At 42.3% G+C, this 23,315-nt stretch overlaps 1 protein-coding gene across 5 annotated transcripts in view; it reads left to right on the top strand.

The window, feature by feature from the left end:
* The first annotated feature begins 1,906 nt into the window (after nucleotides 1-1,906).
* LOC134227444 (uncharacterized) overlaps nucleotides 1,907-23,315 on the top strand; it is a 625,652-nt gene continuing 604,243 nt past the window's right edge. For 3 of the 5 annotated variants that reach the window (XM_062709008.1, XM_062708989.1, XM_062708976.1), the window contains exon 1: nucleotides 1,907-2,375. The gene's annotated coding sequence lies outside the window, so the exon portion shown is untranslated. Of the gene's footprint in view, nucleotides 3,328-23,315 lie in introns of all 5 variants that reach the window. The other 2 variants (XM_062708959.1, XM_062708951.1) reach the window with 2 other exon arrangements.

Here is a 23,315-nt window from a genome sequence, read left to right as displayed (position 1 = left end):
GCTATTTTCGTAATCAGACTTAGATTCTCGAATATTTCCATTATGGCAGGAACTACGATAGCATAAAACCAAAATTTTCTTTAAAGATAATGCAAAATAACGATATGAAAAGTTAGCAACAAAATAGTCTTCTTTTTTGTTTCTGACAAAAAAAAATCAGATCTTTGTCATTATTATCTCCGACAAAAACAAAGCTTTGTGTTTTGCAAGCGCATCCAAGAAAAATTGATTCCCTGTTTCTCATTATTCACTTCGCACTCCTCACTTCTCTCAGTGAATAATGATAAATGAGTTATGAAGAGCGTAGGTAAGAAATGGATCATCGCCTGCAGGCCTGCAGCTCTTCGGTCATATGGTTGTTTGCAAAGATTTTATGTAAGGAGTATCTACCTGATGAGAACTTTCAAAACTCCCTGTCGGTAAACAATCATTCATTTTTTTCATTTATTTAGTTAACATCTAAACAGATAACACTGAATCAACAATTTGACGCCACAATTCACGGTTCGAGGACGCATCTCTCCATCCTCGGATACGCCCCACGCTCGCCAAGTCGTTCTGCACCTGGTCTGCCCATCTCGCTCGCTGCGCTCCACGCCGTCTCGTACCTGCCGGATCGGAAGCGAACACCATCTTTGCAGGGTTGCTGTCCGGCATTCTTGCAACATGTCCTGCCCATCGTACCCTTCCGGCTTTAGCTACCTTCTGGATACTGGGTTCGCCGTAGAGTTGGGCGAGCTCATGGTTCATTCTTCGCCGCCACACACCGTCTTCTTGCACACCGCCAAAGATGGTCCTAAGCACCCGTCTCTCGAATACTCCGAGTGCTTGCAAGTCCTCCTCGAGCATTGTCCATGTTTCATGTCCATAGAGGACAACCGGTCTTATTAACGTTTTGTACATGACACATTTGGTGCGGTGGCGAATCTTTTTCGACCGCAGTTTCTTCTGGAGCCCGTAGTAGGCCCGACTTCCACAGATGATACGCCTTCGTATTTCACGACTAACGTTGTTGTCAGCCGTACGCAAAGAATCCGAGGTAGAGGAATGGTCCTCCGGAAATTTAGGGGGTTTGGTGTCAGGCCCTGCAAGCCAGCCTTTAAAAATCATAAGCAACGAACAATCAACAAGAGAGTCTACCTCGGTAAACAATCACTGTTCATAAATAGCACTTGCTCAAAAACATACGGAATAAAATTCGCAAAAAGCGGATGGTAACCCTTTCGAGTGCACACAACCTAATCAAGCTAAACGGTGCGGTGCAACATTGTTGTACCACCAGAAGAGCAGGTATGACGAGTGTCCGTATACGCTCGCTTCGGATACCTTCTACAGCAAGCATCGCTACCAGCGTGTGTAGTGTACGGATTCTATCGTTGTCTCTCCCCCGGTTCGGTTTTAACGCCACTGAACGAGACACGAGTTCACTCATCGTTGTCGTTCGGTGATGTGCAGTCAGGGTTACCATTATCGTACATGGAAAGGCTATACGTTCAGTCTGTGAATTTCAAATTGCTTTCAGGTTTTATTGTATGTAGGTATTGTAGTTTATGTTGAGTCCCATTATATTGGACACTTTTAATTATATTTTCAATTATATTGGACTGGATTTTTAAAGTCTCATGCATACTGTTTTACGAATGGGCGACGGATAAATTCAGCATGACTAAATGGAACTGAATGTTTCATCTTATTTATGCAGTTCTTTTAATTATGAACTAAACATATTGTTGAACAAAATGATCCAAACTAATATTTCCAAAAATACTTACCGCGAAAGGCACTAACTCACCGTTGAGGGGATTGCTGTGAAAAGTTTCTTAAAATATCACTCCAATGATTACCGCGTTTGCCTCGATGTTGCTGCTGTTGTTGTGGTCGTCGTTACACGCTCGAATATTCTGCAGTCAATGCGAAATGAGTTGTGTTATTGAGTGAACGCGGTTTGTTTTAGCCTCGATTTTTCGTTGGTCATCCGAATTTCTGAATAAGGCTAGAACTGTACCCCCCAAGGAACTCACGCGATGATCAGTGCACCCTTTGCGATAATTAGCTTGCGTTTATTGGCAGGCAGTGCTGTTCAAACACCTAATTGACGATATCGAATGCAAATTTTTTACGTAGTGATAACGATTGTTTGGGTTGGAACGGTTTTAATTAGGAACAGTGAAGACATCGGCTTCATTACTTCTAAGCATGTTGTGATGGATGCATAGTATTGACCGATGCAATGATAAATATAGCAGAGCTGCGGTTTCAGCTGCCCCAGTCGGGTAGTTCGACGAGTGTTCCGACGATGGAGCGATGCTGGGGAAAACTTGTTGCATTCTTCGCCAGCTAACAACAACATATCTTAGCAGATAAGCAACAAAACGGTAACCGAGTGGTGATAGTGTGTGCGTTTGTAAATAAAACCATGAGGAAAATATGTGTTTGAATCAATCTAATAAAAGCTACAATGAATGGCTGCTGTCAACGATACCGTTTAACTCGGCATCGATTGTAACAGAGGGTTAACTGCAATCTAGTCAACTGCAGTTGTTTGTGCACTAGGCGCTCTAGAAAAAAATGTAGGCCCATGAGCTAACCTTCCGTGAGTCGCAGGCCACCCTCTCATTGGCGAATCGCAGGTCGTCGAGTAAACCGTTGATTGACAGCTCATGGGAGCCCCCTATGCTTTGCTTTCCTGGATAGGTGTTTTGCAACATCCAAAGTGCTAGGAGTTTTGATTGTGTGATCAATACGCCGGGGCTTTTGGACGGGTCCGTAAAGTGGAAGAAAGCGGATCGAAACCAGTGGCAGTTGCTTACAACAAAGTATTCGAAGTCGTCTGGCCAATATGGTCAGAATGAAACTTGCCTCGAAACCTCGTTCGAAGCAGTGAATTTCTAAAAGGCAAAGGCAAGTCCACAGTTGCTCACCCGAACAGTGCGCAGAGCAGAAGCCAGTTCAAGTATTAAACGACTACGGCGACGAGTAAAACGTGAATCGAAGCGAATAAATACCATCCTCGCAGAGCAGCGGCGATCGAATGGCGCTTTTTGGGGGCTGAAAGGGATAGGGGGAGTGCGACCGACGTAGTATATCGTGCAGTGCAACTTTGTAATGAGAGAAACGCGCTTGCATCAACTACACTGAAACGTTTTTTTTACGGAGTGTGGATATGTACCTTGTGCATCTATAACGGAAAATGAAAAATGATAATTTAAGTTTTTAAAATACTAAATATTGTATTCAAACTGCTGATTGTCAATCGTGGTAGCTGCCAAATGCTGTAGAGATTCGGCGCTGGATCATACTTCCGTATTATGGATATAGTACAAACATGTAAGTACAAATACTATCGGGTCTCACTCGCAGAATTACTAATTGTCCTCATCTATCAAACATTAAGGGCTCTCCTTTAGCGTGGTGGTAAAATTGTCTCGATTTCCCTGGGCATAAAAGCATCATCGTGTTAGCCTAATGATACACGAATGCTAAAATGGTAAGGCTCAGAAACCTCGCGGTTATTAACCTTCTGTATGTACTCCAAAAAACTTACGTTGTCTGTGCTCTGGGGTCATATTGACCCCAAATTGAAATCGTTATAACTTTCTTATTATTTGGCCAATTTTGGATTTTTGGGCTGTTTCAAGAGATAATTTAATCATCTTTCAGGACGTTAACTAAGATTGATCATAAGTGAGCGGGTACCTCGCGAAGAGGGGTTTCCGTAAAAAAAAGGGTACAAAAACAGTGATTTTTTATGCTTATTTTGCTTTTATATGAAAATCCTACCCATTTTGAGCTGCAGATTTTCAAAAAAAATATGCAGGCAGGCGTGTGCTGTGACATGAGGCATTGATTAGTTTGGAACCTGTCCGCTAGGTGGTAGCATATATGAAATCATTAATTTGATATTCCGATATATGGAATTTCCTCATTGTAAATACTCCTATCGCACAAATTTGAAATTTGTAGAAATTATGTCCTTGGCAAAGTTCATCTGGTGAGAATGGACTGTCTTGTGACGAAATTTTTTTTTGGAACTTTACCATTAGGCGGCGGTAGTGTGCTTATTGCTCTAGCTTGAGATCCTTCGTACATACACCCAAGTTGATTTCGGCAAAGATGTTCAGGATGTCCAGGACTGCAAAGTGGTGCTCCTCCGGAAGTTCCCCCGGGAATTCCTCCGGAAGTTCCCCCGTGAATTCCTCCGGAAGTTCCCCCGTGAATTCCTCCGGAAGTTCCCCCGTGAATTCCTCCGGAAGTTCCCCCGTGAATTCCTCCGGAAGTTCCCCCGTGAATTCCTCCGGAAGTTCCCCCGTGAATTCCTCCGGAAGTTCCCCCGTGAATTCCTCCGGAAGCTTCCCCGTGAATTCCTCCGGAAGCTTCCCCGTGAATTCCTCCGGAAGTTCCGCCGGGAATTCCTCGGGAAGTTCCCCCGGGAATTCCTCCGGAAGTTCCCCCGGGAATTCCTCCGGAAGTTCCCCCGGGAATTCCTCCGGAAGTTCCCCCGGGAATTCCTCCGGAAGTTCCTGAATTCCTCCGAAGTTCCCTGGAATTCCTCCGAAGTTCCCTGAATTCCTCCGAAGTTCCCTGGGAATTCCTCCGGAAGTTCCCTGAATTCCTCCGAAGTTCCCGAATTCCTCCGAAGTTCCCGGAATTCCTCCGAAGTTCCTGGAATTCCTCCGAAGTTCCCGGAATTCCTCCGGAAGTTCCCCGATAATTCATCCGGAAGTTCCTGGAATTCCTCCGGAAGTTCCCCAGGAATTCCTCCGAAGTTCTGGAATTCCTCCGGAAGTTCCCCCGGGAATTCCTCCGGAAGTTCCCCCGGGAATTCCTCCGGAAGTTCCCCCGGGAATTCCTCCGGAAGTTCCCCTGTGAATTAATCCGGAAGTTCCCCCGATAATTCCTCCGGAAGTTCCTCCGGAAGTTCCCCCAGGAATTCCTCCGGAAGTTCCCCCGGGAATTTCTCCGAAAGTTCCTTGGGAATTCCTCAAGAAGATCCCCGGGAATTCCTCCGGAAGATCCCCGGGAATTCCTCCGGAAGATCCCGGGGAATTCCTCCGGAAGATCCCGGGGAATTCCTCCGGAAGTTCCCCCGTGAATTCCTCCGGAAGATCCCCGGGAATTCCTCCGGAAGATCCCGGGGAATTCCTCCGGAAGTTCCCCCGTGAATTCCTCCGGAAGTTCCCCCGTGAATTCCTCCGGAAGCTCCCCCGGGAATTCCTCCGGAAGTTCCCCCGGGAATTCCTCCGGAAGTTCCCAGAATTCCTCCGAAGTTCCCTGAATTCCTCCGAAGTTCCCAGGAATTCCTCGGAAGTTCCCCAGAATTCCTCCGAAGTTCCCTGAATTCCTCCGAAGTTCCCCGGGAATTCCTCCGGAAGTTCCCGGAATTCCTCCGGAAGTTCCCAGGAATTCCTCCGGAAGTTCCTGGAATTCCTCCGAAGTTCCCTGAATTCCTCCGAAGTTCCCCTGGAATTCCTCCGAAGTTCCCAGGAATTCCTCCGAAGTTCCCAGAATTCCTCCGAAGTTCCCAGGAATTCCTCCGGAAGTTCCCAGGAATTCCTCCGAAGTTCCTGGAATTCCTCCGGAAGTTCCCAGAATTCCTCCGAAGTTCCCAGGAATTCCTCCGAAGTTCCCCAGGAATTCCTCCGAAGTTCCCTGAATTCCTCCGAAGTTCCCTGAATTCCTCCGGAAGTTCCCTGGAATTCCTCCGAAGTTCCTGAATTCCTCCGAAGTTCCCAGGGAATTCCTCCGAAGTTCCTGAATTCCTCCGAAGTTCCTGAATTCCTCCGGAAGTTCCCAGGAATTCCTCCGAGTTCCCAGGAATTCCTCCGGAAGTTCCCAGGAATTCCTCCGAAGTTCCTGGAATTCCTCCGGAAGTTCCCTGGAATTCCTCCGAAGTTCCCCAGGAATTCCTCCGGAAGTTCCCCGGAATTCCTCCGAAGTTCCCAGGAATTCCTCCGGAAGTTCCCAGGAATTCCTCCGGAAGTTCCCAGAATTCCTCCGAAGTTCCTGAATTCCTCCGAAGTTCCTGAATTCCTCCGAAGTTCCCAGGAATTCCTCCGGAAGTTCCCTGAATTCCTCCGAAGTTCCCAGGAATTCCTCCGGAAGTTCCCTGAATTCCTCGGAAGTTCCCAGGAATTCCTCCGAAGTTCTGAATTCCTCCGGAAGTTCCCAGGAATTCCTCCGAAGTTCCTGGAATTCCTCCGAAGTTCCCTGAATTCCTCCGGAAGTTCCCTGGAATTCCTCCGAAGTTCCCTGAATTCCTCCGAAGTTCCTGAATTCCTCCGAAGTTCCCAGGAATTCCTCCGGAAGTTCCCTGGAATTCCTCCGAAGTTCCCTGGAATTCCTCCGAAGTTCCCAGAATTCCTCCGAAGTTCCCCAGGAATTCCTCGGAAGTTCCCTGAATTCCTCCGAAGTTCTGAATTCCTCCGAAGTTCCTCTGGAATTCCTCCGAAGTTCCCGGAATTCCTCCGGAAGTTCCCAGGAATTCCTCCGAAGTTCCCTGAATTCCTCCGAAGTTCCCTGAATTCCTCCGAAGTTCCCTGAATTCCTCCGAAGTTCCCTGAATTCCTCCGGAAGTTCCCCAGGGAATTCCTCCGAAGTTCCCTGGAATTCCTCGGAAGTTCCCCAGAATTCCTCCGGAAGTTCCCCGGAAATTCCTCCGAAGTTCCCCGGGAAGTTCCTCCGAAGTTCCCAGGAAGTTCCTCCGGAAGTTCCCAGAATTCCTCCGGAAGTTCCTGGAATTCCTCCGGAAGTTCCCTGGAATTCCTCCGGAAGTTCTCGGGAATTCCTCCGGAAGTTCCCAGGAATTCCTCCGAAGTTCCCAGGAATTCCTCCGAAGTTCCCTGGAATTCCTCGGAAGTTCCCTGGAATTCCTCCGAAGTTCCCAGGAATTCCTCCGAAGTTCCCCGAATTCCTCCGGAAGTTCCCAGGAATTCCTCCGAAGTTCCCTGAATTCCTCCGAAGTTCCCCAGGAATTCCCAGAAGTTCCTGGAATTCCTCCGGAAGTTTCCCCGGGAATTCCTCCGGAAGCTCCCCCGGGAATTCCTCCGGAAGTTCCCCTAGAAATTACTTCGGAAGTTCACCCGGGAATTCCTTCAGAAGTGCCCCCGGGAATTTATTCGGAAATTCCGCGGAAATTTCTTTAGAATTTCAGAATTCTTCAGAATTCCCCGGGAATTCATCCGGGAGTTCCCCCGGGAATTCATCCGGAAGTTCCCCGGGAATTTATCCGAAAATTTCCCATGAATTCCTTCGGAAGTTCACCAGGCATGCCTTCGCAAGTTCCTCAGGAATTCCTTCGGAAGGTCTCCGGAAATTCCTTCGGAAGTTCCTCCGGGAATTCCTTCGGAAGTTCTCACGGGAAGTTCCCCCGGGAATTCATCCGCATGTTCCCCCGAGAATTCCTCCGAAAATTCCTTAAAAAATTCCCTCGGAAATTCCTCCGAAAGTTCCCTCAGGAATTTCTTCGGAAGTGCCCCCGGGAATTCCTCCGGAAGTTCCCCCGGAAATTCCTCCGGAAGTTCCCCCGGAAATTCCTCCGGAAGTTCCTCCGGGAATTCTTTCGGAAGTTCCTTCGAAAGTTCTCCCGAAAATTCCTCCAAAAGTTCTCCCGGGAATTCATCCGAAAGTACCCCGGGAATTCGGGCCGTCCTTAGCCGTGCGGTAAGACCATGCTGAGAGTGACTGCTGAGGGTTCGATTCCTGGTGCCGGTCTAGGCAATTTTCGGATTGGAAATTGTCTCGACTTCCCTGGGCATAAAAGTATCATCGTGCTAGCCTCATGATATACGAATGCAAAAATGGTAACCTGGCTTAGAAACCTCGCAGTTATTAACTGTGGAAGTGCTTAATGCATACTAAGCTGAGAGGCGGCTCTGTCCCTGTGTGGCGATGTATTGCCAATGAGAAGAAGAAGAAGATCATCCGAAAATTTCCTGGGAATTCCTTCGGAAGTTCCCACGGGAAGTTCACCCGGGAATTCATCCGGAAGTTCCCCGATAATTCCTCCGGAAATCTCCCAGGAGATTCCTCTGGAAGGTCCCCCGGGAATTGCTCTGGAAGAGACCCTGGGAATTCCTCCGGAAGTTCCCCGGGAATTCCTGTCCAAAGATTGTCCTTAAACTATCCCTCTTTTAATTCCCCAAAAAATTTGACTTACGGAGATTCGTTTAGAAATTTCCTTAAAAATTCTTGAAGCAATTATCCAAGAAATTCCTCCCAGAACTGCTTCAAGAAATTTCTGTTCCATGAAGAATTCCCCAGGGGTATTTGTGGGAATATTCCTTGAGGGTTTTTTAAAGAAGTTCATAGTCATAATTGTCAAATAACTGGTTAAGAGCAACGCATTGATGTTTGCCAAACAGGGAAACTGTTCCCATTTATTCACTTCACCTCATTATGAAAAAAACCCAACTTAATTCACCGAGAGGTGACAATGCCTTTCTTGCATTTAGCCAAGACACCAACCTTATATGGCGCTTACATAGTTCGATTCCATTTTCTTAATAACTTTTAAACGCAATGGTCGATCGTTATCAAATTCAATAGTGATCAACTAGGGTTTGTCCCCCGTCGAATGCAACTTGTTGCGAGAAAATCGGTTAAGAATTACTATATGAAAAAGTGGCTAATGTTTTTCGGGTTTCGTGTGCACACACACACATACACACGGACAGACAGACATTTGTTCAGCTCGACGAGCTGAGTCGATTGGTATATGATTAAATGATTAAATATGGTTCAAACCATGATCAGGGTGGTTGAAACCATGCTACGAATTACGTTACGTTAAAGTGTTTTTTTTCTGGGGTATTTTGAGAAAAATAATAAAATAAGCTTTCATGTGAATTAAGTTTGCTGTGGTAAAAAGTTTATGCACTTGAAATAATTGAACTTAGTTATGATCAAACGATCAAACGATGTGGGTCGATCCATAGATGGATCATTTGAAACTACATATTTCCATTTCACACAACTTCGGGAATACAACAAAAAATTGTATGAAATATATGGCACCGTATCTTTTGTTTCCTTCGATACAGATCAATAGTTTTTGGCAAAACTCAACACCCTGGGGCACTTCCAGTGCAAAAACTGCAAGCAGTAGGGAAGACTGGGTAGACTTGATCCCCTTTTCTGATTTCCGATGTATCACAGCCAAAAATAAATAAACATACGAGATTTCCACACAGACTCTCTAAGAAATATAGTATTTAACTTTACTGATGTATGACAATTCTTAAATTATTGATGTTATTGATACACAATCGATTTTTTGGAGAGCTGTCAAAATTCGACTTTTAAAATATTCGGGGGAAATTGATCCCTCTCCAAGAACTTGCTTTGATAAAATTAGAAAGGTGCCCTCAGATTTTTTAAATATTTTTCCTTCAAAATACGCGGAATTTTTGAATTGCTGTGCGTAGACGTGAACGATTTTTGTTATTTAATTCGACAGCACATGCAATTTTAAAATTTGGGGAGACTTGATCCCCTTTTTATGAAATCTACGCAATAAATAATTTTTCCTGCCAACCCTTCATCAAATCTGTCAAAACTACAAAAAATTACAAGCCTGAGAATAGATTTATATTTTTTTGAATTTTTTCGCCAATTTTTTGTATGGGTGACTAACGGCGGATCAAGTGTCCCCATATTGAGGCAATAACTTCAAATCCAAATATCCTAAAACTTTGATGGAATGTTAACATTTTCATCAGTACAGATCATTCATCATATTTATGGATTTGTGCTGTGAAAAAACGAAAGCATTTGGTCATTGTTATGGAAAGTTGTTTAAATTTTGCTTGGCCAATAAAAAAATCTTTAGGAAGGTCAAAACATACAAACCGCCCTGCAGAATAAATAAGGTTGTCAGTCCAAAAAATAACTCACCACATAAAGATCATTTGTCTAGAGGATCTATACTAAAAAATACGCTAGAACAAAATTACTTTAGCCCTCGTTAAAACAGGGGGTGATCAAGTCTCCCCGGGGATCAAGTCTACCCACCTTCCCCTACTCCACAATTTCTCTTCAAAGTGCTTACACATATGAGTTTCTCAAACAAACGAAAAAAGTTTCATACATCCCTGAAAAAAAAAATGTTTCGTGTTTTTTTGCCAGAATACGTATTTTTATACGAGGATTCAGAATATATAGAAATTTCATTTTAGCCAAATAATGTCACGTATGCAGTTTCTCAAACAAACAATTAAATTGGATACTCTACAGATTCTGCAAGGTTTGAATACAAAATATGTAGGCTTTAATGCAGAAGTCTGCATGTCACTTGATATGACCAAAATTTCTCTTGAGTATGGCCAAAACTTCTCTCAGAAGCCGAATGCACTTAAATATTTTTGATATATTCATTACGCTTGAGTAGTCCTTTATCTTTTTTTGAAAGTACATTGTTCCAAATACAAAATCTGAAGCTGGAGAGTAAAATTTCTCCAAAATGTTTGACAAAGTCGCTGGCACATTTGAGCACTACTCATGAGTTTTAATTTAGTTTCCGAGCTTTTCTGAAAATCACATCATGTAAGCCAATGACAGTTAATTACCTGATTTTTTAATCTACATGGAACATAGCAACACATAGCTGATAGTTTATTGTCGGTTGTATTACGTATGTTTATTCTCAGGATAGCCTGTTTAAGGATTATCTAATGATCCATGCATTTCAGCATCAATAATTAATCTAGAACAGAAAATAATTTTCAGGTATTTAATGGAATGTTATTACTTGTCATCTCCGAGTTAGTACTATCCCATTTATATTCACCACTTGATTGTTACTATGCAGATACGTGTTTCAACCTGGACAGCAAGGCCGTCTTCAGTTTTCTCTTCAGTACGAGACACTGAAGATGGCCATACTATTGAGGTCGAAATGCGTATCAAATGGTGGAATTGAATGGGATAGTACTAACTCTGACAAGTAATTTAGAACAGTTTATATAAATCAGTGCCATAAATGGATTTCATCATTCATGTTTATTCTATAAAGACGAAATAGTTTTATTTTTATTTTAGAATTACACATACTTATCTCTTTCGAAACATGAGAATGATCAATATCAATTCCTATATATTTCATTGAAATTATAAAATGGTAGTCAATAAGTTCTTCAACCTAGTCTCCCATCCCTTTTTGTCAGTATTATCTAGCAGAAACGACCATGAAAAAAAAACCTTTCGGTGCATCCACTCAATACTCAAATCGAAAACAAAAACCACTCGAAGGCAATTTTCCCACTATGTACCACCCAATCCGACCTTCCCTTTGTGCATGTAAATACCTACTTACACACTTTCCTTATTGCAATTCTTCATTCTCTTTCCGCAAGGGGTCGTCGTCACTGTCCACCTCCCTCGGTGCATCGCCTATTCTTCCTTTCCCGTAGCCCGATTCTCGCCGACTGCTATCAGTTTATTGATGCACACAAACCAGTGCATAATTCATCGAATGCTCACATCAGAAACAGTAGTGGCTAGAACTGTTCCGTGATAATTAAAGTACCTACCACTATCGATACTTCACAATTTACCACTGGCACAATAATTGAACGTTTCGGCTCTTGTAGTGCTACTGCCGCCCCGCTCTGCTTGTCTGATCTTTGACAGCACTCTATGTTAGTCCACAAGAAAAAAAATGAGCTTATGAATACCTGCGTTGTTCACGATATACCTCGTCATAACCTGCAAAGAGTTGATTGAAATAATTCCGGGATCACATTTGCTCATTATGAGTGAAGGAGATGGTCCCATCGATTTTCTGTCAATCATAACAGTCGGAAAATTTGCTGAAATTATTTGACCCTAAAAATGATTATTTACAAATTTTTGATGGGTTAATAGCCTGAGAGAATAGGCGTAGGATTGACGATTCGGATATGACGAGTTCGATTATCGGTCCGGCCTAAAATATTTTCCAGCGGGGAACGTACTGGCTCCCTGGGCATTGTATATTCATTTTACTTCCCAAACAAGATACATATTCATAAGACCTCTTCATGTTTTCAAAAAGTATCAAAAATCCAATCGGTCAGCCAAGAATCACAATTCTTATGCTAAAATAAGTCTCCTGTCAAATTTTCAGCTAATTCGGATAAAATTTCGAGGTGGCTCAAGTCGATTTAGTGTTTTTGGGCTATTTTCAATTTTGGAAAAAATCTAACAAGAGATATAAACGTCGAAAGCTATCGCATCAACCTCTATACAAGTCTCGTGAACATTGCGATTCGTTCCGTTCACGTTTTGTCCATGTTAAAGTGATTTTCAAGCTTTTAAGTGCATAAAAATACTGTTTCACCCAAAAGTTGTTGTTCTACAAAATTCCTGAGTTTATGACAAATGATTGTTAATTTATTATATTATTATTCCTCATTTTTCCATGGAAATTTGAGTAATATAATTGCCTATGTGCGATTTACCGTTAAATTCTTAAAAATCAGAAGCTGAATATTTGTAATAAATTTGCACGTTAGGATTTCTTTAAGCAAGTTGTTCGAACAAAACATAAATTAAATCATATGATATTTGATGCTTACAACAATCGACTTCCAAATTTTGTTAAATTCATCATATGTCTGCATGCTTTTAACATTGAGTGCATTGTAGTAACAAGTGAAATCGAAGCTTCTTTGTTTGAACAACTTGTTTGAAGAAATCTCAGCGTGCAAATTTATGACAAATGTTCAGCTTCTGATTTTTAAGAATTTAACGGTAAATCGCATATGGGCAATTTTCCAGGGAAAAAAGAGGAATAATAATAAAATGAATTAACAATCATTTGTCATAAACTCAAGAATTTTGTAGAACAACGACTTTTGGGGGAAACAGTATTTTTATGCACTTAAAAGCTTGAAAATCACTTTAACATGGACAAAACGTGAACGGAACGAATCGCAATGTTCACGAGACTTGTAGAGCACACCAAAAGCTTCCGTATAGAGGTTGATGCGATAGCTTTCGACGTTTATATCTCTTGTTAGATTTTTTCCAAAATTGAAAATAGCCCAAAAACACTAAATCGACTTGAGCCACCTCGACATTTTATCCGAATTAGCTGAAAATTTGACAGGAGACTTATTTTAGCATAAGGATTGTGATTCTTGGCTGACCGGTTGAATTTTTGATACTTTTTGAAAACATGAAGAGGTCTAAATTCATGCAATTGACAAGCATAGAAAAGCTTTCAATTAATAACTGTGTAATCGTTTACTTCATTGGCATTACATCCCCCACTGGGACATTGCCGCTTTGCAGCAAAGGAAGGGCCCACAATTTATTGCTTTCATTATTATAATTTTAACTGTGTGATAAAAAAGGCAATAGAACACCATGTTTAAAAGCAGGCAAGGATCGTAGAGCCCTTCAAGAAGAAAAGCTATACATTTTGGTGTATTTAATAAAATAATTCACGGGTAAGATGTTTTCATCACCATAGAGCATTTACATATTAAAATTCAGGCTTGATTGAAAAAACACCATGTTTTTAAACTTTATTCTTCAGCAAAATTTGGTTTTACTAGCATTAGCATTGAGCATTTCGCACCACAGATATTGATTTGGTACTAATAACTATCTCTTAGATGGAAGCAATGCACTCTCCAATAGTCGAGATCTGTCCTGGCCACGTCCTTGCGAATGCTGAGGAAGGGGAAGGATGTTTAGTTGGACACCTACTTAAGAAAGATGCAGAGAACTCTACGACCTCTCATAGATGCCACGGGTTGTTTTGGAATTGTGTGGGAGGTTATAACAGTAGGAATCGTTTTGGTAGAACGTTGAACACAGAAAGAACTAAGATAGAAATACAAAGTAGAAAAGGGACGAGCTTGGAATTGAACCCACGACCTTCTGTTCATAAGGCAGAAGCGATAGCCACTAGGCCACCGAACTCGTCTTCCCTAAATAAAATTGGTCTTGCCATCTATTTATTAATTTATTTACCTAGCCTAAGGTCGGAGTGGCCTTTGCAGTACATACAAGTCGTCAACCACGCAGGGTCCGCAAATCGTCTTCGATCCAACTATAGCTCGCTGCGCACCTCGCCTTCTTGTGTTCGTCAGATCGTATGGTATTTAACTAAAATGTCTCTAGATATAGGTTTCGTATTGAATTTGGATGGAATCATAATTTGGCATGGATTACATTTGAATTTTCTTAGTTTTGAATCTCTAATAAATTGAATTGTAATTCATGAACTATATATACAAATGAGAATATTTAAATGAGGATTTGTTACGAGTATGATATGCAAAATGTGTTTCAAACTTAGCGGGAAAGGTTCATATTCGTGCATCAGAGTACCGTTTAAGCGATAGATTATCCTCAATTGCAGTACGTGGTACGTGAACTATTTGTAAACAAACATGCAACATTTATAATTGTATATTGAAGAATCTCTCATGGTCAATACCACAATTTTATTTATTACCAGACTAAGGCTGGAATGGCCTGTGCAATACATAAAAGTCTTCTCCATTCAACACGGTCCAAGGCGGCACGTCGCCAACCACGTAGTCTGCGGAGGGTCCGCAAATCGTCCCCCCCCCTGATCGATCCATCTTTCCCGCTGTCTAATAAGGGTTTTGTAAATAGTCAGTTTGGAACGGCGGCGAACTCTATTTGATCGGAGCGTTTTGCGGAGTACGATTTCCTGCCATGATGGATGCGTCTCCGAATTTCTCTGCTGGTATCGTTATCGGAGGTCACCAGTGAGCCCAAGTACATGAATTCTTCAACCACCTCGATTTCGTCACCACCAATACAAACTCGGGGTGGGTGGCTTACATTGTTCTCTCTTCAGCCTCTTCCTATCATGTACGTGTTAATGACTAGTCCAATCCGTTTAGCCTCGCTTTTCAGTCTAATGTAGACTTCCTCCATCTTCTCATAGTTATGTGGCATAAAATCTATGTCGTTGGCGAAGCCAAATAACTAGACGGACTTCGCGAAAATCGTACCACTCGTGTCGATCCTTGCCCTTCGTATTACTCCCTGAATAGCAGACACGAAAGACCATCACCTTGCCGTAAACCTCTACGCGTTTCGAAGTGACTCGAGAATGCCCCTGAAACTCGAACTACGCACATCACCCGATCCATCGTCGCCTTGATCAACCGTGTCAGTTTATCCGAAAATCGGTATTACTGAATTAGCTGCCATAGCTGGTCCTGACCGATTGTATCATATGCGGCTTTGAAGTCAATGAATAGAAGATGCGTGGGCATAAAATTAGGGAGAGTACCTTGTAGGCGGCTTTCAGCAATGGCCCTTGTCCAACGCTCTTGTTAGTGCCAAACCACCGTGTTTAAATAGTTCTCCTGCTAGTTGGTCAAACCCAGGGGCTTTGTTGTTCATAAGAAGGTTACCGTTTATGTCCTTACATGTATCAGACTCTGGCACGTAGGCCTTATGTGAATGGTTCAAATTTCCATAGAACTTTCGTTAGTTATTAGCGCGGTACAGTTGCTCCGCCTCTTCACGGTCTCGATCTTCCTGCTGGCGCTTTTTCCTCTGGAAAATCGAGTTTTGTCTGTTCTACGCCCGTTTATATCGTGCCTCGTTCGCCCTCGTGCGGTGTTCCAGCAATCTCGCCCATGCTGCAGTCTTCTCTTCCACTAACTGCTCGCATACCAGTCTAGTACAGCGGTTGCGGTGCTTCCAATGGCGGATCGAATATCTCTCCAGACATCTTCAAGAGAAGCTGCGCCTAGCTGCTTTTTCGTTGGAAGTGCCACTTCCAGTTACTGCTGCTGGACGAGGAAGCGGCCGACAGATGGCCGGACCACAAGGTGATAGGTCATTTGACATAAAGTCGTTTGGTATAACGCCATTAGGCATAATGCCATTTGGCATAAAAATCGTTTGGCATAATAGTTGTGTATAGGCTTGTAAAATGTCATCTGCACGTCATTTGACTAATTTGTTCATAACTTTCTTTAGAAAGCAAAATTATTCCATAATTTTAGATGCACTCATGACACTTGAGTAGGGCTATATTTTTGTCCAAAGGTACATTGCTCTAAATATAACAGCTGAGGCTGGAGAGTGAAAACTCTCCAAAATGTCACGTGTCATTTGAATGACATTTTGCCTCCCATGCCTCAGATTACATATTTACACCAATGTCTTGTTAGACAAAGATGTAGCCACATTTAAGCGCTATAAGTTCGTCATGCATCACGAATTGATAGCTAACTTCTGAAAAAAGTTCTGGGAAAATTATACAAACAAATGCAAATGGCATTTTACAACACTGGTTATGTAATCATCAATTTTGAAAATAATGCAAATTATGTTCAATTCTTTGTGATTATATTTGTATATTTGCATTATCATGAGATAGATGCTGTTTTTTAAATCTGTATTTTCCTCGTACCATCTTTTTTGCTCGGCGGAAAACAAGAGAGGATAAGATTCCTTCTTTCAATTCGGGAATTTTCTCGCTTTTAGGCAAGGTGAGGTATGATTAAATCGTTCAAGGCACTTGCCCGACAAAAGGCAAAAACGATGTGGTTATTCCAAGCATTTGCTTGGTTTAAGGAAAGTGGAGATATGATCCCTTCTTTCGAAGGATACATATTCCCGGCAGAAGGCAAGAGAAGATATGATTCCCTCTTTCAATTCAGGCATTTTCTCGGTTTGAGGCAAGGGAAGACATGATTCCTTTTTATTTTTCCTAATAATACTTTTTCCGGCAGAAGGCAAGAAAGGATACGACTCCTTTCAATTCAGGCATTTTTTTGGATTAAGGCAAAGGGAGATATGATCCCTTCTTTCGAAGGTTGCATTTGCCCGGCAGAAGGCAAGAGAGTATATGACCTCTTCTTTCAATTTAGGTATTTGTTTGATTTAAGGCAAGTGGAAATATAATCCCTTCTTGGGGGGATGCATTTGCCCAGTAGAAGGCAAAAGAGGATATGAGTCCTTTCATTAATTTAGGCATTTGCTTGGTTGAAAGCAAGAGAAGATATGATCCCTTTCTTCGAATGATGCATTTGTCCGGAAGAAGGCAAGAGAGGATATGACTCCTTCTTTCGATTCAGGCATTTGGTCGGTTTAAGGCAAGAAGAGATATAATTTTTTTTAATCTTTCGTTTATTTTGGAGGCTCAATTGCCGTGAAGCGTTACGGAGCCGAAATCAAGTTTAACAATTCATTTCTTAAATCTTATACATAATGTTAGTTTTGGGGTTTGATCGAGGTTAGGGAATACAGTAATATAGTAGGAAAGGAAGGGAATTTAGGGTGGGAATTAAGTAATTAGGTTGCTGATGTTCACATAGTTGACATTCTTGGCGATGTTTCACATCTGTAACGGGACAAACATTTTTTGGGAGACAACAATGAGAGGAAGACATACGAAAGGGGTTAACGACAGACATTGAAATGGACAACAAGAGGAAGACATTCGATATGGGGTACGCCAGACAAGGGGGTGGGCAGACTAAGATCACGATCTTACATCAGCAACTTTCACAAATTGGTAGACGAGGGACATGTATTCGAGATCAAGGCCCGCCAAGATTTCTCTAATAGGCTTTGGTTGTTTTCCTCGGAACCGGAGATGTTCAGTTAATGCAGATCTGGGGCCACGATTCTCCTCGCACGCCCACACGACATGATCAATGTCCTGATAATCCTCGCCGCAAACACAGAGATTGCTTTCCAGGAGCCCCACTCTGAAAATATGTGCGTTTAAAGTGTAGTGATTGAACATTAGACGACACATGGTTCGAATGAAGTCTCGTCCTATATTGAACCATGGAAGCTTCAACACCTGCGGGCGAATTGAACACAGCCATGTACCCAGCTTCCCATTTGTCCATTTCTGCTGTCAGCTAATCAAGATTTTCCTGACGAACTAATGAGAAAAATTCATCGAAGGTGATTTGCTGATCGTAAATATCACCTTTCACGGCGCCCACCTTAGCCCCAAAGAGTCCGCTTTCTCATTTCACGGGATCGAGGAATGAGAAGGGACCAAAGCCATGGTGATTGTGAATGACCGTTGAGATAAAGCACTCAAAGCTTTCCGTATCCCGGTTAGAAGATACGCTGAGTGCTTTACAGGTTTCATTGACCGAACAGCCTCTAGGATACTTAGACTGTCGATGATGATAAAGAAGTGGTCAGGAGGTAGGGATGCAATATGCTCAAGCGAATAGTGTACAGCAGCTAGCTCAGCGGTATACACGGAACTAGACTCTTTCAGCTTAAAGTAGGCGCTATGAAAAACGTTAAAAATACCGAAACCAGTGGAGTCATTCATTTTTGTCCCGTCTGTCAGAAGATTCTCTCGTCACTGGCATGCCCGTATTTGCTTGCAAATAATGGAGGTATGACCTCCGCACGAAGGAAGTCTAGTATTCCATGAATCTCCTGCTTCATGGACAGATCAAAAGTAACAGGGGAACTGTAAGAGTCTAAGAAATTAGCACGATTGGTGTCAACCGAAGATGGGCTTACCTCCAGCGTCATATACCAGTGGTAAATACTCATGAATCGAGATTGAGGGTTTTGTTCGAGCAGCTTCTCGAAGTTGTCAATGACCAACGGATTGAGAACCTCACAGCGGATGAGGAACCGGAGCGATAATTCCGCGAAACGATCTGTCAGAGGCAGTACTTTCAGACCCATCGTATGAGTCGAGTTCATACAACCCAACGCGATACGGAGACAGCGGTACTGAATTCGTTGAAGCTTCAGCATGTGTGTTTTAGCCGCGGACTGGAATCAGAAACTACCGTATTCGAGAAACGACAGAATGGCTGTTGTTCAACGATATAAGATCTTCTGGATGCGCTCCCCACCAAATTCCCGTTATCGTTCGCATGAAGTTGATTCTTTTCTGGCATTTTTGTGTCAGATACACAATGTGCTTCCCAAAGGTACATTTCGAGTCGAACCAGACCCCGAGGTATTTAGAAGACGTGCTATGAGTGATTGCCTTACCCATCAGTTGCAGCGGGAACTTATGTTTTTTTTTAAAAGACAACCATCTCAGTTTTCTCCGGAAAGAATGCGATACCCAGCTTCAATGCCCAAGTAGACAAATTGTCCAGAGTATCTTGCAACGGTCCTTGCAGATCAACTGCGGTTGGCCCCGAAACGGATACAACACAATCATCCGCAAGCTGTCTTAACGAGCAATTCGGCATGAGAAATTCATCAATGTCTCTGACGTAAAAATTGTGAAGAAGGGGGCTTAAACATCAGCCCTGAGGGAGACCCATGTAGCTAATTCGTGAAGTTGCCGAGTCACCATGAGAAAAACTCATACGCTTCTCTGATAACAAATTGTACAAATAGTTGTTCAAAATTGGTGAAAGTCCACACTCGTGGAGTTTGTCGGATGAGACATCGACGCAAACTGAGTCAAAAGCGACGTCTGTGAGGTTTTTGAGCAAATTGAACCTTATTTTATCCATCCCTGGAGCATTGTTACATGAAAGGAATTGTTACATGAAAGGAGAGCAAGCGCGAATTCAATCATCGAAAAGGGCTGATCCATATCGTCCCTGTCAGCAAAAGCATCACGTGACACTTGCTTCACCGGCACCGAGTCCGGACAAACTTTCTTTGCAAAATCGAGTATCCACCGCGACGGGCTTTCACGATCTTCGTTTACGGACGACGCGTTGCGCATTCTTCTCCCAACGGTCCACAGAGTTTTCATTGAGGTCTCGTGCGATAAACCTTCAACAAAAATGCGCCAATATCTACGTTTCCACGCACAAAGCAGAACAAAATTACGGCGACCGACCGATCGTTTTGCTTTCCGCACAAAGCAAAACTAAATTTCGACGACCCGCCGATCCGCTTACTGGAGAAACACGACTGGACAAGAGACAAACATTCACTTTCTCATTTCGCCACCTTTTATTTAACTAATTTAAGACAAAAACGTGAACTATTTTATATCAAAACACTAGTAATTAAATTTTATTAATAGTGCTTAAGATTGTGTACGTATATTGGTCTTAAGTTTGACGGTTTGATCAATTTTTCGGCATTAGTTTATTTTGGCTTGTACTTCAATCAGACAAAAATTGTTTGGCATCGAGACTTCTATTTTCAGTTGCATTATGCATCAGAAATCAATGACTTATAATAAGAACATTTTTAGTTATTGTATGGATGCTTAGGCAAGGATGTATTCTATCACCGTTACTGTTCCTCATCGTAATCGACGAGATTCTGGTAGATGCGATTGACCGTGAACCAAACCGCGGGCTGTTATGGCAGCCTATAACCATGGAGCACCTAAATGACTTCGAATTGGCAGATGATGTTTCACTCCTCGCGCAACGGCGCTCTGATATGCAGAGTAAGCTCAACGACCTTGCCGAGCGCTCCTCTTCGGCAGGTTTAGTCATCAACGTCAACAAAACCAAATCGTTGGATGTAAACACGGTGACTCCTTCCAGTTTCACAGTAGCCGGGCAACCAGTGGAGAATGTTAAAAGCTTCCAATATCTTGGTAGCCAAATGGCGTCAGACGGTGGTACCAAGATCGACATAGGCGCACGGATCAAGAAAGCAAGGGTTGCCTTTGCGAGTTTAAAAAATATCTGGAAAACAGGCAGATAAGTGAACGCTCCAAAATACGAATTTTCAACTCTAACGTGAAATCTGTGCTGTTATACGCCAGCGAAACATGGTGTGTATCAGTGGAGAACACTCAACGGCTGCAGGTGTTCATTAACAGATGCCTGCGGTATATAATTCGGGCCTGGTGGCCTCACAACTGGATCTCAAACAACGAGCTCCATCGTCGTTGTCACCAGAGGCCGATAGCAACAGAAATTCGGGATCGGAAGTGGGGCTGGGTCGGCCACACTCTACGTAGGGGCGGAAACGAAATCTGTAAACAAGCATTAGACTGGAACCCAGCGGGACATCGCAGCAGAGGCAAACCCAGAGGCTCATGGCGGCGAAGCCTCAATAAAGAAATAAAAGAAGTTGACCGAAATCTAACCTGGCTCAGGATGGAGATCTTTCAAGTCGGCCCTTTGCACCACCGGAGGTGTACAGGATCCATAAGTAAGTAAGTAAGTATGGATGCTTACTGAGTTTGTATGATTGTTTAATATAAAGAGCTAAAATATGGCACTAAATCATTAAAAAAAATATTTGTTTTACCAGCGTGGCGAAATATAGTACATCTACCCTATTTCCGTTTTTACAGAAACCTTCTTTATTCTTATTCTACCGCTTCAAAGCCACTTTAAAGTAGTCGAACCAGGATGCGGCCTGTGGTAGGGGCAAGGCGATCAGAAGACCAACCAGACTTGACAGGAGTCGCCCTGTGGACGTGCTTATTGCGGAAATTCACGAATTCGTGGCTTGTGACGATGCCTCGAACTACCACTTTGAAACATCCTACCAATAACTACCACAAAAAAACCTAACTAAAAATCACAGCCAGAAACCTCATTGTCTAGTCAGTTGCGTTGTCAAATATAACAAAATTCTATTTCAAGCTCGAATTATCAACAAATGTATAAATACTACCCGCCGGTATCAATTATCATTAATCACTTCACACTTTTTACCATTACTAATGCCCAGCCAAGCAACAAATAGTTTTCGACCATATGACCCGTTCGGCAAACGACGTTTACTGTCCTGTGTCCGTTCAGCCAAATGCCGATTCAGCAAAATTACATTTCTGATAACACTTCTGACCCTTGCCTTGCATAGCAAAAAAAAATTTGTAATATCACATCGGATTTGATGCACATCATCGCCGTCGTAAATCGCATGTATTATTACATCTGTTTTTTGTCACAAAAAGTGACGTAATTGGCATTTTGTCGCCAAAATGAAACGATGTAAGACGTAATATGTTCGACGTATTTAATAAAACGACGTAATAACTGGTCAGCAGAAATCTCGCTTTCGGCAGCTGGGGTAGGGATGTTCGGGAATTTTCTTTCTTGTTTCCAAAATATATATAAAAAAAGTTTCTCATAAATTGTTATTTCTCATATATTTACACATTGATATACAATTGTACATAATATTTAATAATTGTTTCATCCTTGACCCGAAAAAAGTTGTGACTATCAGGTTTACGCTAACACTAATAATAGATTACAAATTACAAACTAAAAAACATCGATACACAACATACGACATATACCAACGATAACAAATTATTGATTTTCGTTTCCACCAACAGTAATAAAGAATTTTTGTTTGTAATAAAAGTATGAACAAATTGGGAATACTTTGTTATTCAACGGGTTTTCAAACATCTTAATCTCTGATTTTCAGTATTTCAACCTTAAAGATAAGTATTCTAAGATTTTTGAATATGGAACCGAGGAACTATCGAAAGATTTTTTTAGGAATTTTCCGAGGAAATTTCCGATAGTATCCTGGAGGAATTGTCGAAGGTATTTTCGAAGCAGGTTTTGTAGTAATTTCCAAAAAGTGATTTCTTCAATAACTCCTTCGGAAATTCCTCTGCGAGTTTCTTCAGAAACTATCTTCAGAATTTATATCAAGAAAATTCCTCCAGAAAATCTTCCGAAAATTCATCCAGGAGTTCTTTCAGAAATTCTGCCAGGAGTTCCTTCGGAAACTTCTCCAGCAAATCCTTCAAAAGTTACTCCGGAAATCTTCTAAGAGTTTCTCCGGAATATCCTCCACGAGTTTCACCGATTTTTTAGGTGTTTCGGGTGATATTTCCGGAGGATCTCTAGGAGGACTTTCCGAAGGAACTCTTAGATAAATATCCGAAGTAACTACTGGAGGGAATTCCGAAGAAAGGCCTAGAGGCATTTTCGCTCCTGAGAAGGAACTCCTGGTTGGATTTTCTGAGAGGAGCTCCTGTAGGTCTTTCCAGACGAACCACTTGAGGAATTACCGAAGGATTCATTGAGAAACTTTTGTAGTAATTTCAGGAGAAATTTCAGAACGTACTGCTGGTGAGAATCCTGACCAATTTTCTAGAGGAACATCTTAAGAAATTTCTCGGAGGAATTTTCGTAAATATTGCTATCGGGGGTGACAATGGGTCTGGGAGGTGAGAATGGGTCATCGATCTCAATTAATCGTTCAACAAAATCTCTAATATTTTAGTCTTCATGCCGTTGGATACATTCAATCCAATCTGAAAGCATTCTAAGTAGTTGAAACAGTGACCCATTCCCACCCCCATCTGATTCATTGTCACCCCCGACGACGGTACTCCAGTAGGAATTTCTGAAGGAATTTCCGAAATCTGGAGGAATTTCTGAAGGACTAATGAAGGAATTTCCAAAGGAACCCCTGGAGATATTTCTGAAGAAACT

Source organism: Armigeres subalbatus, chromosome 1 (assembly GCF_024139115.2).
Source record: "Armigeres subalbatus isolate Guangzhou_Male chromosome 1, GZ_Asu_2, whole genome shotgun sequence".
NCBI lineage: Eukaryota > Metazoa > Arthropoda > Insecta > Diptera > Culicidae > Armigeres > Armigeres subalbatus.
This window is presented reverse-complemented; position numbering and strand designations above follow the sequence as displayed.